Genomic DNA, 16,132 nt, shown 5'->3' with positions numbered 1-16,132 from the left:
TGGGCTTACATTGATTACTTGCCCACTTGAACCATTACTAAACATTACAAGTCAAAAACCATTACAAAACAGTCATCAAACTACATAGTCCCACTATAATTTAACAGAACTTGAGCGCTACATATGGATTGACAAGGTGACCCATCCATACATATAAATGATAACCCTCGTACAACTTCGCGTTAACTAGCCATTGAAATACCTTTAGTTTGATTCTTGGAACTATGACGACCCAACACATGTACTTCCCGTTAAAAACATGCCATTTCTAGCAAGCCAAATAGCCCGCACTGTAGCCGGACAGATTAATTTCCAAGCCTTTCCGGTGTTGATACCCAACCCATTACACCAATCAACTGAAAAATCTATAATAGACGAGGGGATAATCCAACAAACATTCCACCATTTAAACAAATTCGACCAAACCTTATGTGATCATGAACAATGTAGAAGGAGGTGATTTATCGATTCAATGTAATCCAAACACCAAGCACATTTTTCATCCGAATCGAAACTCAAACCGTATATATCTTGTCTGAAGAATGTATCCATTGAATTTCATCTTTTTTGTGCATCAACCGAAATGGAACTTAACAGATTCATTAAAACTTGAAATTGATGGTCCTCATATTGATTCAAAAAGTGAAAGATCCCAATATCCCACTTTATCTTCCCATTGACATTAATTTCACACATATTAGCAATAAGACCATTTTTCTTTCCAAACAAGTTAAACAAAGAAGGAAACTGATCTTCTAATTTCGACACCTTTCGTACCTCTACCGATACTCTAGGAGATACAATATTCACCATAGTCTATTAAATCGCCATGAATTGAATATCAAACTTGTTAATAAATACACCCACCTTACGGCCTTTATCGAGATTTCCAAGGCCTCTCGTGTTCCATGTGACAATCTTCATTGTTTAGCCTTAGACGGACGTTCGTTACTATCGAACATCCCTTCTAAAAACTTACCAAACATGATGCAGAATTACAGCCCGATTGTTCAAGGAAACAAGTTGGGCTGCTGGAGTACTTTGGAGAAACATTGTTTGGGCCCATTGTTGGGCTTCGATATTGAGCTGGAAACAGGAGTTTTAAATCACGTGGCTGCTGCAGTTGTTAGAGTCATAGCTGGACTCTAGCTTAGTTAGTTATTTAAATTTTAGATTTGGTTCTTATCCTTATCTGTTAGTGTGTCTAAATAAGGCATTAGTTGGCCATCTGTGATTAGTTTTATTTGTCATTATCATATCGTGAATTAAAGCAGCAGCTTTTTTTTATCAGTCTCCAACTATTTTGCTTTTCTAATTTTGTTTGGCCACGATCAGGACATCAAGTGGTATCAGAGCTTTGGAATGGCCGAACAACGATCTCGTAGTGGTCATGAAGGAGGTAGTCGATACCGATCTGTTAGAATCAGTAACCCTGATCCATATGTCGAAATCGCACGCCTGCAACAAAGGATAGCAGAGTTGGAATTGAACAACCAACATGCTTACGAAGATCGTGAGTGTGAGCAATCACTCGATGATTCGGAACGGACTAACCCGTTTTCTGATCATTATCAGAGGGATCGTAGGGGTTATGATGACCCCTTGCGAGGCTTGGGAATGAAGGTGGATATCCCGGAATTCACGGGAACTATGCAACCAGACGATTTTCTTGATTGGTTGAGTACCGTCGAACGAGTGTTTGACGTAAAAGATATCCCCGAACACCTCAAGGTAAAGCTTGTTACAATTAAACTACGTAAACATGCTTCCTTGTGGTGGGACAATGTTTGTAAGCATAGGGCGTATGCCCGAAAATCTAAGGTGAAAACACGGGATAAGATGAAGAAGTTATTACACTCAAAATTTCTTCCTGAAAACTATAAACGGGAAGCTTATTTGGAGTATCATAATCTTCGCCAGAGGAACATGAGTGTGGAAGAGCTCATTCGTGAGTTTGACCGCTCGTATCCGTTGTGATGTTCAGGAGGAAGAAGAGCAAACGATTGCGTGTTTTTTGGTTGCATTAAACTCTAACATCGTGGATGTTGTGACCTTGCAACCTTGTTGGACGTATAATGATGCGTGTCGACTTGCTCTTAAAGTTGAGAAGCAACAGAGAGTGAAAAGTAAGCTGCCATTTTCAAATAACACACCAGTAGCACCTAAAATTGGGACAACAGCCCCAGAAAAGGCAACTTCTGATCCGAAGGTTACGTCAGCAGCATCGGGCAGTAGCAGGGGTCCGAAGTGTTCTAATTGTCAAAGGTTTGGTCATTTATCTCGGGATTTCCCAAACAACCTACCTGTGGCTTATTGTGATGAGAATGATGAACCTCGGTATGATACCGACAACGAGCAGGAAGTACCTACCGAGGAAATAATTTACCCAGATCAGGGGGAGTCTCTGGTTATTCGCCGATCTTTGAAAACAACTCAGGCTCCTATTGACGGGCAATCGTGGCTACGCCACAACATTTTCCGGACTAACGCTACATGCAAAGGAAAGGTATGCACAATGATCATCGATGGTGGAAGTTGTGTGAACGTTGTTTCCACTGAAATGGTCGAAAAATTAGCTCTTGTTGCCGAAGATCACCCCGAGCCATATCAACTAACTTGGCTCAAAAAGGGAAATCATATCAAAGTGACGAAAAGATGCTTAGTTCAATTTTCGATCGGGAAGTTATATAAAGATGAGGTGTGGGGCGAAGTCATTCCCATGAATGCGTGCCATCTCCTCCTTGGGCGACCATGGCAATATGATCGGAAAACAAAACATGACGGGTTCAGGAATACGTATAGCTTTGTAAAAGACGGGGTTAATATTACACTTGCTCCACTCGACTCCCGTCGTGAACACAGTGTAGAATCAACACTCATCTTAAACAAATCCGAGTTGACGTTGCCGAAACCTGCTGGACAGGATGCAGTTCCAGCAAGCAGTGAGCTTGTTGACCAAATGCAAGTTTTACACCAGCAGATGCCTGCTCGTATCCCTGATCAGAATCATACATACAAGCAACATAGATAAGCAGTTAGTATTTTGTGATAAACGTCGTACAAAGGAGGTATTTCATAAAGGTGACCTTGTCTGGATTAATTTGCGCAAGGCACGATTTCCGGGTGCTCGGTTTGGTTAGCTACACTCACAAGTTGATGGTCCTTTCCGGGTTGTTAAGAAGTTGAACGAGAATGAGTATAAAATTGCATTGCCAGGTAATTCCAAGGTATCTGCCACCTTCAATGTCACAGATCTCTCTCCCTACTTAATGATGACGAGACGGATCTTGACTCGAGGTCAAGTCCTTTCGAAGGGAGGGAGGATGATGCAGAATTACAGTCCGATTGTTCAAGGAAACAAGTTGGGCTGCTGGAGTACTTTGGAGAAACATTGTTTGGGCCCATTGTTGGGCTTCGATATTGAGCTGGAAACAGGAGTTTTAAATCACGTGGCTGCTGCAGTTGTTAGAGTCATAGCTGGACTCTAGCTTAGTTAGTTATTTGAATTTTAGATTTGGTTCTTATCCTTATATGTTAGTGTGTTTAAATAAGGCATTAGTTGGCCATTTGTGATTAGTTTTATTTGTCATTATCATATCGTGAATTAAAGCAGCGGCTTTTTTTATCAGTCTCCAACTATTTTGCTTTTCTAATTTTGTTTGGCTACGATCAGGACATCAAAACACTTAATTATTCTTGTCCTTTTGGTGCTTCTTAGGATTTAAGACCTTACCACATACCTTAATAGGCTTCTGGTTAACAGGATTGGACTGAATCTCTTGCGTGAATTCATCATTACCCTCCCCTGACCTGTCATCCGATTCTGCATCTACCTCTTCATAAAGCACTTTGGATCTTTGTTTCTTTCTTATGTGTCCTCTCGACGGACACCTGTGACCGCCAGTAGCCTTATCTTTTTTAGCAATAACTTTCGCTTTCAAAGCATTCTTTTTGTATAACGCACAGGCTGATCTGCAATCAAACATTGGACATTGATTCAAGTATTTTTTGTCATGTGAATACCTTGCAGAATGGAAAAACTTCGGTTTTGTAGGCCGTTCGTCTTCAAAGTTGCTATTACCCTGAGTATGGTAAGTCCCATAAACCACGATATGATTGATTGATTAAATCAGCGTACGTACCAGCAATATAAAGGGCATAAACCTAGAGCTAGATGGGCACGCAGGCCCATAACAATAATGAACAAGGCTCGCAGGCCCAAACAATATTACATACATCTAATGCTAGATAATCCGCTAACATCCCCCCGCAGTTGGATCGGGAGCAGGGCGGACGCTCAAACTGGAACGAAACTCATCAAATAGAGCCGAAGGGAGACCTTTGGTGAAGATGTCGGCAAACTGATAACGAGATGGTACGTGAAGCACGTGGACATGACCTTTAAGCACAAGGTCACAGACAAAGTGTATGTCTATCTCAATGTGTTTGGTGCGCTGGTGCTGAACCGGGTTACCTGACATGTAGACTGCACTGACGTTATCACAGTAAAGAGTAGCAGTAGTGAGCGGGCAATGGAGCTCATGAAGGAGATTGCGAAGCCAACAAGTCTCTGCAACAGCGTTAGCAATGCCACGATATTCTGCCTCGGCACTAGAACGAGACGGAGTGAGCTGGAGGACCAAGATAAAAGGTTGTTACCCAAGAACACACAATACCCAGAAGTAGAACGGCGAGTAGTCGGGCAACCTGCCCAATCAGCGTCAGAATAGGCGACAAGAGATGTTGTGGAAGAGGTATACAACTGAAGTCCGTGATCTAGAGTACCCTGAACATAGCAAATGATCCGCCGGAGAGCGGACATGTGAGACTCTCGAGGGTCAGGCATGAAGAGACAAATCTGCTGAACTGCGTAGGAAATGTCAGGCCTGGTGAAAGTGAGGTACTGGAGAGCACCTGCAAGACTGCGATACAAAGTGGGGTCCTTAACAGGAGGACCACTCGCTGTTAGTTTGGTGCCAGTGTCAATAGCTGCTGGAGTGACAACCAACCATGTCAGCACGCTCAATAATCTCAGACGCGTACTTCTTCTGTGATAGGAACATACCAGAAGAAGTGCGTGTGACAGAAATACCCAGAAAGTAGTGAAGCGGTCCTAGATCAGTCATAGAGAACTCCTGATGTAAAGAGCTGATGACTCGCTGAAGGAGAGTAGAAGAAGATGCAGTCAGGATGATGTCGTCAACATATAAAAGAAGATAAGCGGTGTCGGTGCCCTGCTTGTAAATGAACAGGGACGTATCACATCTGCTATGCTGAAAACTGACGCGTTGAGCGTATCCAGCGAATCTCTGAAACCAGGCACGAGGAGCCTGCTTTAATCCGTAAAGTGACTTATGCAGACGGCAAACGTAGTCTGGTGAGCATAATCACGAAACCCTGGAGGCTGATGCATATAGACAGTCTCAGATAGATGGCCATGTAGAAATACATTCTTGACATCTAGCTGATGAATAGGCCAATGTCGAGAAGCAGCAAGGCTGAGGACTGTCCGAATCGTAGCCGGTTTAACAAACGGGCTGAAAGTCCCGTCACAATCAATACCAACCTGTTGGCTGCGGCCGTTAGCAACGAGCCGAGCCTTATACCTACTCAATGTACCATCAGCATTAAACTTGTGCTTGAATAGCCACATGAAGCGAACTATGTTCGTGTCCGAGGGGCGTGGCACAAGTGTCCAAGTTCCGTTTTTAATTAAAGCATTATATTCTTCGGTCATAGCGTTATGCCAATTGGGATCGGTAAGAGCTTGAGAGTGTGATTTAGGGACAGGGTTGGGAGAGGAGACAAGGAGATTAAGACGTTGAACGGGTTTGTTGGTGCCAGCACGATGGCGAGTGACCGTGGGGTGTGTAGATGTAGTAGGTGGTGGAGGAGTGGGGGTTGGAGGTGAAGGAGGGGTGATAGGAGGTGGATATGTGGTTGTTTGAGGTGTAGGATGAGTGATAGAAGGAGGTTCTAGAGGTGGAGATGGAGTTTCAGAGTAGGTACGTGAAAGAAGATTAGGAGGAGGATCAAGAAAGTCGTAGGTGGGAGGGGCAGATGTGGTGGTAGAGCTGTATGGAAAGGAAGTCTCATCAAAAGTGACATGGCGAGACAAGATGATTTTGTGAGTGGCTAGATCGAGACAACGATAACCACGATGGTTGGAAGGATATCCGAGAAAGATGCAGGGTGTGGATCGAGGTGCAAGTTTATTGGTGGTGTTTAAGTGGGGGTAGCAAAGGCATCCAAAAACTCTAAGAGTAAAGTAGTGTGGATTTGTTTTGTATAGGCGAGTATGCGGGATTTCATGATTTATGGTGATGATGGTAAGAGGTTGAGAAGGTATGTGGCCATATGAAGAGCTTCTACCCAGAAGGTGGGAGGAAGATGAGCTTAGAAAAGAAGAGTGCGGAAAAGATTATTAACAGTGAGGATCATGCGTTCAGATTTGCCATTTTGTTGGGAAGTTTGAGTACACGAGAGACGAATTTGGATGTCATTGTTACGAAAGAGTTGATGTATTTGATTGTTGTCGAATTCCCCACCCTGATCACATTGAAAAGCCTTGATTTCATAGTTGAATTGAGTTTTTACGTAAACACGAAATTGTACAAAGATATTAAATACGTCGGACTTATTGCGTAACGGAAATACCCATAAATAATGCGAGAAATGATCCAAAAAAATAACATAATATTTGTAACCACTAAGACTCGGAATTGGAGATGTCCATAAATCCGAATGAACAATTTCAAACAAAGAAGTAACATTAGAAACAGAACTAGTAAATGGTAGTCGCACGTGTTTGCCAAGCTGGCACGCATGACAAAGTACATGAGATTTATTATTATTACATGAAATAGAATTGCTAGAACAAAGACGACGAAAAACATCAGTGCTGGGATGTCCAAGCCGCTGATGCCAAATGCTGGGAGTGGTTACAAGAGCATGATGAGCAGGTGAAGGTGTTGGAGCCGTGAGTGGATAGAGGTCTCCGGTGCTGTCACATCGGAGGAGCAGGCGGCGAGTCAAGTAATCCTTCACAGAAAAACCAAATTCGTCAAAAGAAACGGAAACTTTATTATCACGAGTAAAACGACGTACAGAAATAAGGTTTTTAACAATGTTAGGTGTAACAAGCACATTAGATAAGTGTAGTGGGCGGTTAACATTTGGCAAAACGCTATGTCCAGTATTGGTGACGGGAATGGGGTTCCCATCACCAACAGCAACCGAGGGATATATGCAATAATTAAAAACAGAACTTAAATTATTAATGCTGGATGTAAGATGAGTGGACGCACCAGTATCCATAGTCCAACCTGCGTTACTGTAATCCGGAAGAGTGGTAGTATTAAACGCATGTGGAATTAGCGTCTCCTGTCCATAAGTAGCATAATTTTGTGTGCCAGAAAATCCAGGAGGAGTCGACCCAAGGTTATTCTGTGACCCGTTAAATGAGGGTTGAGGGATATAAGGTCCAAGTAAGCTGGGCTGAACATGTGAGCCTGAGGAGCATACGGCCCAATAGACAAATGTTGAGCAGGTTGCGATGGTGTGCTTACTGAGTTAGCACGCAGGCCCAAACAAGATGGTAAAAAATTATTAATCACATGTTTTTGGGCCTCGATAATACTTAATAATTGGGCCTGATTATTTCCCTGTGGCCTAGTATTGTTAGGCCGATTGTGTTGTGGAACATAACCGGTAGCAGGTCGAGTACGGTGATGAAGGTATCGACACTTTTCAGCAAAACGACAATATCCCTTATTGTAATTTCGGCATACCTCAGAAGAAGTGGCAGTCGACCGAGAGTTGTTGAAGGAGGATGAGTCGTTCTGAGCAAGAAGGACAGTTGGAGCAGAAGAGGTCCCTGATGAGTTTCCAGAATTGTTGTTGCGAATTTGTCTGTTGAGTTGTAATTCTTCCATCGTGAGCATGGAGCGGACCGTTTCAAATTTAGGAAAATGGTCACTGTGGAGAATGATGTGTGACGCGTGTGGAAATTTATCATTGAGACCGTTAACCGCATAAGTAACAAGATCGGGATCGTCAACAGTGGTGCCTAAGTTTTTCAATTGAGTTGCAAGCTGGTCTATTTTCCGAAAATAATCATCAACAGTTTGATCGCCAATTGAAATAGTCCTTAGTTCGGCTGTGAGTTCAAGAGTTTTCGATCTCTTGTTATCTTGAAACACTCGTTGTAAAAACGTCCATGCCTCAAAGGCATTCGTTGGTTCAGAGTTAAGCAAGCGTTCGAGTAAAGATTCTGAGATGGTGGAGAATATCCAGATCTGGACAACTGCATCAGCTTTCTTCCAATGTTCGGATTGTTGGTCTTCATCGGTTGGTGCAGCCCGAATAAACTTGCCTACTTCAAAACCGTCACAATGAACTGTAAATAGTTTACACCAGTGAGGATAGTTTAGTTTAGCAATATCGAGTTTGATTGGAATCAAATGGGAGATTGATGTTACGGTATATATCTTTTCATATGTAGTAGAACTCATGATGATGGTGGCGATGAAAGAAAAAAAAGAGAAAGAAAGAAACAGCAGCGGCTGAGATTAGGGTTGAGGATGGAGTCTGTTAGAGATTGAGAGAGTATTTTGGGATGGCATCTGATACCATGTTAAGTCCCATAAATCACGATATGATTGATTGATTAAATCAGCGTACCAGCAATATAAAGGGCATAAACCTAGAGCTAGATGGGCACACAGGCCCATAACAATAATGAACAAGGCTCGCAGGCCCAAACAATATTACATACATCTAATGCTAGATAATCCGCTAACAGAGTAGGCCCAAGATCATTGGGCTTATATAAACCATTATCCATTGAATTATTTAAGGGTGTAATGGGCTGGTCCACTAAAGGGGGACAAGCCTGTGACTTGTTATTATCGGGAACAGAAGGAACATGAGGGGATGTATTGGAACCAGCAGCTTTAGTAATGTACGATTTCAGATTATTATGAAACTAGGGATCTATCTAATTATTTATTATTATGTATACAAAAGGCACCAGTAATTCATAATAATGAGAATGGTTCCAAACTGGACTTTTTTTATTAAGTCATCAAATGAATAGTGTTTATTTATGATGGACAATTAAACTGTTCATCTGTTATGTATTTACTAATTATTTATAATTTATAATTATCAATCACATATGGATATGGTTATTTACAAAATAATAAACGTGATAAAAAGTAGTTGCTCTATTTGTCAAATACAATGACTAAAGCTGTCTTTTTTGTCTGTGTTTTTGTTGGAGTGAGTTTTGACTTGGGTCACTGGTGATGCTTTAACCTGATCTGATTGTAACTCTACAGTGGCCTTGTCCAAGAAACTGCAAAATGACAGATTTTAGTCATCAAAATTGAGTATTCGATAACCCAACCCTGACCGAAATTAAAGGTTACCCGTTTGACCCAACACCTGACACGCCCATTTTGCCACCACTATTGAAGACTATAGCTTATGTTATTCTCTTTGCAAGAACATGTTAGTTTGGTTACCTAAAATCTTTGGTTTGGTCAAGCTTACGACTTCCTGCGTTAATAGACTTGGCACTCGTCGTTTCATACAAAATTGACTTATCAGCAGGCCATGAATCAAAGAGATGTGCAAGTCTGAGTTTTGGGGCAGAGATCATGTAAAAAATAATTGATCTGTATAGCTATACAATATTTTTAGTAATTAATATTATTGTGATAAAATTAACTTTAAAATAATTGTAACATATTTTTTCTCTCTCGCGGTTTACAAACTCCAAGCTCCAAGCGGTCGACAAACTCACCCACGATTAAAGGTGACCTTTTTTTCGAAAGTATATATTAACAGAAAAAGCCCCATAGCGAGAAGCCGAGAAGGTAGAAAGGGATTACGGCTTTAAAAGTCACGAGTTCCAACAAACATTTTTACGACTTCTACTACAATACCAATTGAACGAATAACTACAAATATAGTCAATTAAAACACAAATCTTCAACGGAGACACCTCGATACCATTATGGATACGTCAAATCATTCAAACTGATGTGTTGCAAATGTTTTTTAATAAGTAAACTACTAGTGGTTGGGTTGTTAAGAGTGTGTTTTAAAATCAAAATTTAAAAAACGGCTTTTTTGCTCCGTTAATCCTTAAGTTATACACGAAATTGCAATTCGGGTCCATTAAGTTTTTGATTGAATTTTTAAGTCCTTTTAATTGCATAATATGGCAATGCGCATCCCTCCGTCTACCTGTAGTCTAAATTGGCCGTTAAGTGCCGTCACGTGATTAACACGTGATGGGCATTTTCGTCCTATTATTTTATTTCAGCTTTTTTTTCTCTGTTGGTCCCTCGTTTTTAAAATGTTTAGCTACGGTGATCTCTCAACTCATAAAAACGAGGGACTACTAGCGCAAAAAAATCTTTTAATTAATTAATTTTTAATGTATAATATAATTATAATTATATTTACCTTTAAAAATTCTTATAATATAATTATATTTACTTTTCTTTAATTTAATATACTCCGTATTTTTTTAATTTTATTTATCTACTTTATAAATATAAATTTAAAAACAAGATGAAATAAAAATTGGAACGAGTCAATATTAGACCAAATTGGGGTTCGTGAAACTTGAAACTTGGAGCAAAAAGAGTGGTATTTTGCAGATCTGGTATTTTGGGTTGATCTCAAGCTGTCATGACCCTATTTATGATTTGATTGCATCGTTCAAGGTTGATAATTATTGTTTGAGTTTGTTCTTTGTTTACATATGAGGTTTAAATGATAAAGATGATTAGGCGAGTATGAATTAAAGATATGGAGGTTTGTTAAAAGGAATATCAATCATCAATTGATGGTGGTGGTGGTGGTGCTAGTAGCGCATCAACGGCGGCGGTGTTTCAACACCACAACCACTCGCCGGAGTTCAACAGAGGTTTCAAATCGAGGTAAACTTTCCTTTTGTTTGTGATTCCGTTTTGTTCTTTCGGTCCGAACTTTGTTCCGGGTTTTGTTTAGAGATGATGATGAACATTTGGTTATGTTTTGGGTTTTGTTTATGATGAATACCCATGATGATGATGATGAACGTAGAGATGATGAGGAGATGATGATGAACAAATGGGATTCCTATCTAAATTCCTGGATCTGATCATCGAAGTGAACAAATGGGTTTCTGATCCAAGTTCTTGGTTATGATTAGTTTTTTTTTCTGTTTCAACAAATGCGCTTTTGTCTTAGCACTTATTTAGAATTTAAATTGATGCAATTGCTTAGATTTGATCATCTGAATAGGGATATTTGGATGTTACAAATAATTATGTGAATGACATATGGATTCATGAATTATTAATTGTAAAGGAAAAAGATGAAATGTATGAAAGAAAGAGATAAAAAGTCGAATTAAAAACTTAAGGGACTCATATTGCAACTTTGTGTATAAACAAAGGACCAACAGAGCAAGAATTCGAAGAAAAGAGTAAAAAGACGATTTTACCCTCACATGCATGGGACATGTCAAAGGTTAACGGCCAATTTAGACGGCAGGTAGACGAAGGGACTAGGATTGTCAAATTATGTAATTAAAAGGACTCGAAAATCCAATTAAAACCGTGAGAGACTCGAATTGCAATTTCGTGTATAAGTTAAGGACCAACGGAGTAAAAAAGTCTAAAAAAAGAAAAATGTGTTAAATCTTTAATGTCCCATATAAGTATATCACTTCCTGTTTACTTTTTTCCCCATTAAGTCATATATGGATAAAGATGGCAGTATGGATATTGAATGACTATATGTGGTAATTACTGAATATTTATCTTGTTTACTTATTTTGCTGAATAAATAGTTTGAATGAGTAAAATGACAATTTTACCCTTATGCTATAATTTTACTCCAGATCAATTATGAAGCATATATAATAGAGGTAAATGACACACGTTGTAGATACTGAAGAACAACATATCTTCAAATTTAAATAAAGAACGATTGAACTAACATGGTCCATCATGACATAACAAATTACAGTTTCATTACTACACAAGAGGACACCTACATTACATAACTTGATAACATAAACATTACATACCAAAATACAACCCATTCTTACAAACCAATATACAATTGTAAACACTAGTGCAAAATACAGTTATCAAAATATAGTCCAATTGATGGGAGGGTTGTCTTCATTGAGCAACATTCAACCAAAAAATAAAATATACCTTGATGGCATATTTAACTTAGAACGACAGGCCTTTAATGTGTGCAAGATTTTTCACCCAATCCTCGCACCTTTCGGGTTTTAGTTTCATCCAGATTGTCCTAATTGTTGGGTTGCCTTCACCAAAAATGGCAAGTGTTGCATTATACAACAAGCCATTATATTCCCATCCAAGCTCATCCAGTTTAGTTATGCACTCGTCAATGATAGGAAGATCGGGTTTAGCAAATTTTGCGGCCACCAAAGATAGAACAACGACAATTGCTCTTCAATAGGAGACACCGCTTCCTTTCCATTTCTTTTCCTTTTTCTTTAAGTTGAGTATGAGATGAACCTGCCATTGCTTGTGTACCTTCTTCGACTTGTTCAACCACCACAGGTTCAACATTTGATACTTCCGGCATATGAGCAGTTGAATGTGGTTCATAACTTTGAATACCGGTAGCAATCACACCATCAAATAGTTGTGCACAAAGCTCGGGATGTACTAGTTGGGTAGTTCTAAGTGACTCACAATATTTATTTGCCTACACCATCAAATAGTTGTGCATAAGATATATTACAATATATGAAGGCAGTAGCTTGATGTTCTGTATGTGAAAATATATCCATAATGCAACTTAAATGAGTTAGTAGAACAACAATAGTTAGCTTAAATGTATTAAGAGTAATTACCTTGCACTCTATCTCCCATTCTTCATCAGTCAAGTTAAATGTGTTGGTGGACGAATCATGAAAGTGGCTTCAAACCACCTCCTTCTCGCCCGCTACGTGCAACTTCTTGAAGACATGCTTCAATAACTGTTTTTTTCCACGTTTGTATCTTTCCAACTAATTCTGACTCGTTTTCGATTTGTTGGCTCACTTCCTTGTTCCATCTACATATAAGCCATTCGATGTGTGCATACAGAGATATCACTAATCTTGACTAATTTATTTGTTGTATAAACTTTCCAATCTCAAAGTATAAGTCATTCCATTTATATTTACAGATATATAAGCCATTACATTTACATATAAGCCATTCCATTTACATTTACATACATGTGTAAAATGTTCTGTTACATATATAAACATAAAGTGTTACATAAACCCTAAAAATCTTTCATGATTTTAAAGGTAAGTTTGTGATCAAAAACCCTAAAAGTCAAACACTTTAAAACCCCTTAGATTTGTAAAAATGATGAATATAAAAACTTGTTTTTCTTTTAGGACTTTCATCAAACACCTTAAGGGCACAAAATACACATACACTATCAAGAACATCATCTTTAAAATATAAACAATCATATTTGACTAATCAAGGATATCAACATAACTGATGATTATATAAATTACGTAATCTAATAAAAAAGGAAAAATTTACCAGGAATAAAGTTTCTTCAACAGCTAGCTGGAGTTTTGATTCAATCGTTATTTGGAAGAAAAGGGGAAACGAGATGAGAAATGGTTTGAGGAGGTGAGCGTAGGGTTGGAAAAGATAATCTATATGGGGACAAGTTCACTTTTGTGGATGACTGAAACATGTATCTGGACATCCAATTCATTAATTTAAGTCACTAAGTAAACATGAATTGTGCTGACCGAAAAAATAATTTACTCACCTTAGTTCATAAAGCCATTAATAAACAGGCTATCAGGAATCAACTTTCTGCTAGGGAGTACAATAGTTTAGCTCAAAGGTGGTTGAGCTCCATTTCTTGCTATTAATTCTGTTAAATTAAAACAATGAATCGAAGAAATCATGTTGCTTCTGCTGTTCATCAACTTCAAAGGTCATCTTTATCCTACCCACAATTTCTTTAAAACCCCCTTTTCATATTCCTTTCAGTTTCAATTAGGTTTTCGATTTAATCCTCCTCATAAATCATTTTTAGCAGCGTCCATCCACTCCAAATCTCCCTCAATTCAGAATGATCATGTTTATGATAATCGCCCTCTATCTAAGTTTCAAAAAGTTACTAACTTGAATGATTACAATCTGTTTGATGAAATGTCTCAGAGAAGACCTCTGCCATCTGTGGTCAAATTCGGTCAGCTGTTGACTGCTGTCACCAGAATGAAACACTATTCTTCTTCACTTGATCTTTTCAAACACATGTGTTCAATTGGTGTTCCTCTTGATAAATACAATATTAGTATTTCTATCAAGTGTTGTTGCCACTTGCACCGTACCAATGAAGGTTTTGCACTTCTATGTATTTGCTTCAGACAAGCCATTGCACCAGATGTGTGGATTTATAATGCACTCTTAGATGGACTTGTTATAAACGATATGTTTATTGAAGCGGAGATATTTTTCAAAAAGCTTATAAAAAAGAATCTCTGTGAACCTGATGTAGTTATGTATAGCACAATGATTAAGGGACTTTGTAAGATTGGAAACAATGATACTGCTATTGCTTTGCTTAGGCTAATGGATGAAAGAGGTCATAAAGCTGATGTTGTTGCATATAGCACCATCATTCACAGCCTTTGCAAAGACAAAATGATTGATGATGCGTTTGATCTTCTCAAAGAGATGGTGTTTCGCAAAGGGATTCTACCAGATGTCATCACATACACCTCTTTGATTCATGGTCTTTGTAACTTAGGTCGTTGGGACGAGGTTTGTAACATACTAAAAGAAATGGAGGATGAAAGGATCTCTTTAGATGTGACAACCTACAGTGTATTAGTGGATGTTATGCAAAGACGGTAAAGTAGATGAAGCACAATCGGTTATTAACACCATGGTTGAGAGAGGAAAGATTCCCGACGTAGTAACATACAATTCACTTATTGATGGGCACTGTTTACGAGGTGAAATAACCAAAGCAAAAACAACTTTTGATTCAATGACACTTAAAGGTCTGATCCCTAATGTTGTCACAACAGCTTAATAAATGGGTATTGTAAGAAAATGATGATAAACAAGGCCATGGATATGTTTTGTGAAATGCCAAGAATAGGTTTGAAACGTGATTTAGTCACTTACAACTCCATGATACAGGGATTGTTTAGCGTTAGACGTTGTGCTGCTGCTCGCAAACTCTTTGATGAGATGCTTGCACAAGGTCAATGTCCTGATTAATCAACTTATAGAATAATTTTAAAGGGTCTTTGCAGCAATAGTAGGGTAGAAGATGCATTCTCTTTGTTCAAGCTATTGGGTAATAGCAAGCTCAATTTAGATATTGTTGTGTATAACATCTTGATTGATGGTGCAAGCAGTTGTGAGAAGTTTGATATCACGAGGGTTCTTTTTGAGGACCTAAAAAATAAAGGCTTGAAACCTACAGTTATAACATATAATGTGATAATTAGTTCTCTTTGTAAGGAAGGTCTACCAAGTGATGCAAAGAAATTGTTTATAAAAATGGGTGAGATTGGTTGCCTGCCGGATGATGTTACGTACAGAGTTCTTTTGCAAGGATATCTAAAAAATCAATACTATGATGATGTGGAGATGCTTTTACATGAAATGGAAGGAAAAAGCTACTCACTTAATGTTATGTTAGGACCTTAACACTGTTAGCGAATGAGATAGCAAACGGTTCATTGAAGAATACGTTGACTGAGTTGATAGGTAGGCTAGTGCCAAAATACTTGATGGAAACTTACAGTAGCCAAAATAGTTAACTATTGGATGAAAACATCAGCTTTTGACCCTTGGAATAACTGTGAAAGGTTATGTATTTAACACTAAATGATACATAAGGTTAAAATGGTAAAATTATGTCATTCAGAGTGTTGATTCAGAGTTATTATCAAACAGCGAATTTCCATTCAGGACAATACTGATTCAGAGCTTATGAACTATTCAGAGCTCTGAATCATTCAGTGCTAAATCATTCAGTTTTATCAAACGCACCCTTATATGGAGTACTATTCAGATGAAAAATGGGGTCTCGATGGGAGTGATTCACG

At 38.8% G+C, this 16,132-nt stretch overlaps 1 long non-coding RNA gene and 1 pseudogene across 1 annotated transcript; one reads left to right on the top strand and one right to left on the bottom strand.

Annotated features, from left to right (window-relative positions):
- Nucleotides 1-12,154: 12,154 nt before the first annotated feature.
- On the bottom strand, nucleotides 12,155-13,676 carry LOC139893180 (uncharacterized). Its single transcript, XR_011774376.1, has 3 exons — nucleotides 13,590-13,676; nucleotides 12,899-13,101; nucleotides 12,155-12,750 (listed from the first exon to the last, which is right to left on the bottom strand). It is a non-coding gene; the product is annotated as an uncharacterized lncRNA (long non-coding RNA).
- A 291-nt stretch (nucleotides 13,677-13,967) lies between these two features.
- Nucleotides 13,968-15,844, top strand: LOC139889807 (uncharacterized; annotated as a pseudogene).
- The last annotated feature ends 288 nt before the right edge of the window (nucleotides 15,845-16,132 follow it).

This window comes from Rutidosis leptorrhynchoides, chromosome 2, assembly GCF_046630445.1.
Source record: "Rutidosis leptorrhynchoides isolate AG116_Rl617_1_P2 chromosome 2, CSIRO_AGI_Rlap_v1, whole genome shotgun sequence".
In the NCBI taxonomy this organism is placed as follows: Eukaryota; Viridiplantae; Streptophyta; class Magnoliopsida; order Asterales; family Asteraceae; genus Rutidosis; species Rutidosis leptorrhynchoides.
Note: the sequence above shows the minus strand (reverse complement) of the source record. Positions and strands in the feature narration are given on the sequence as shown.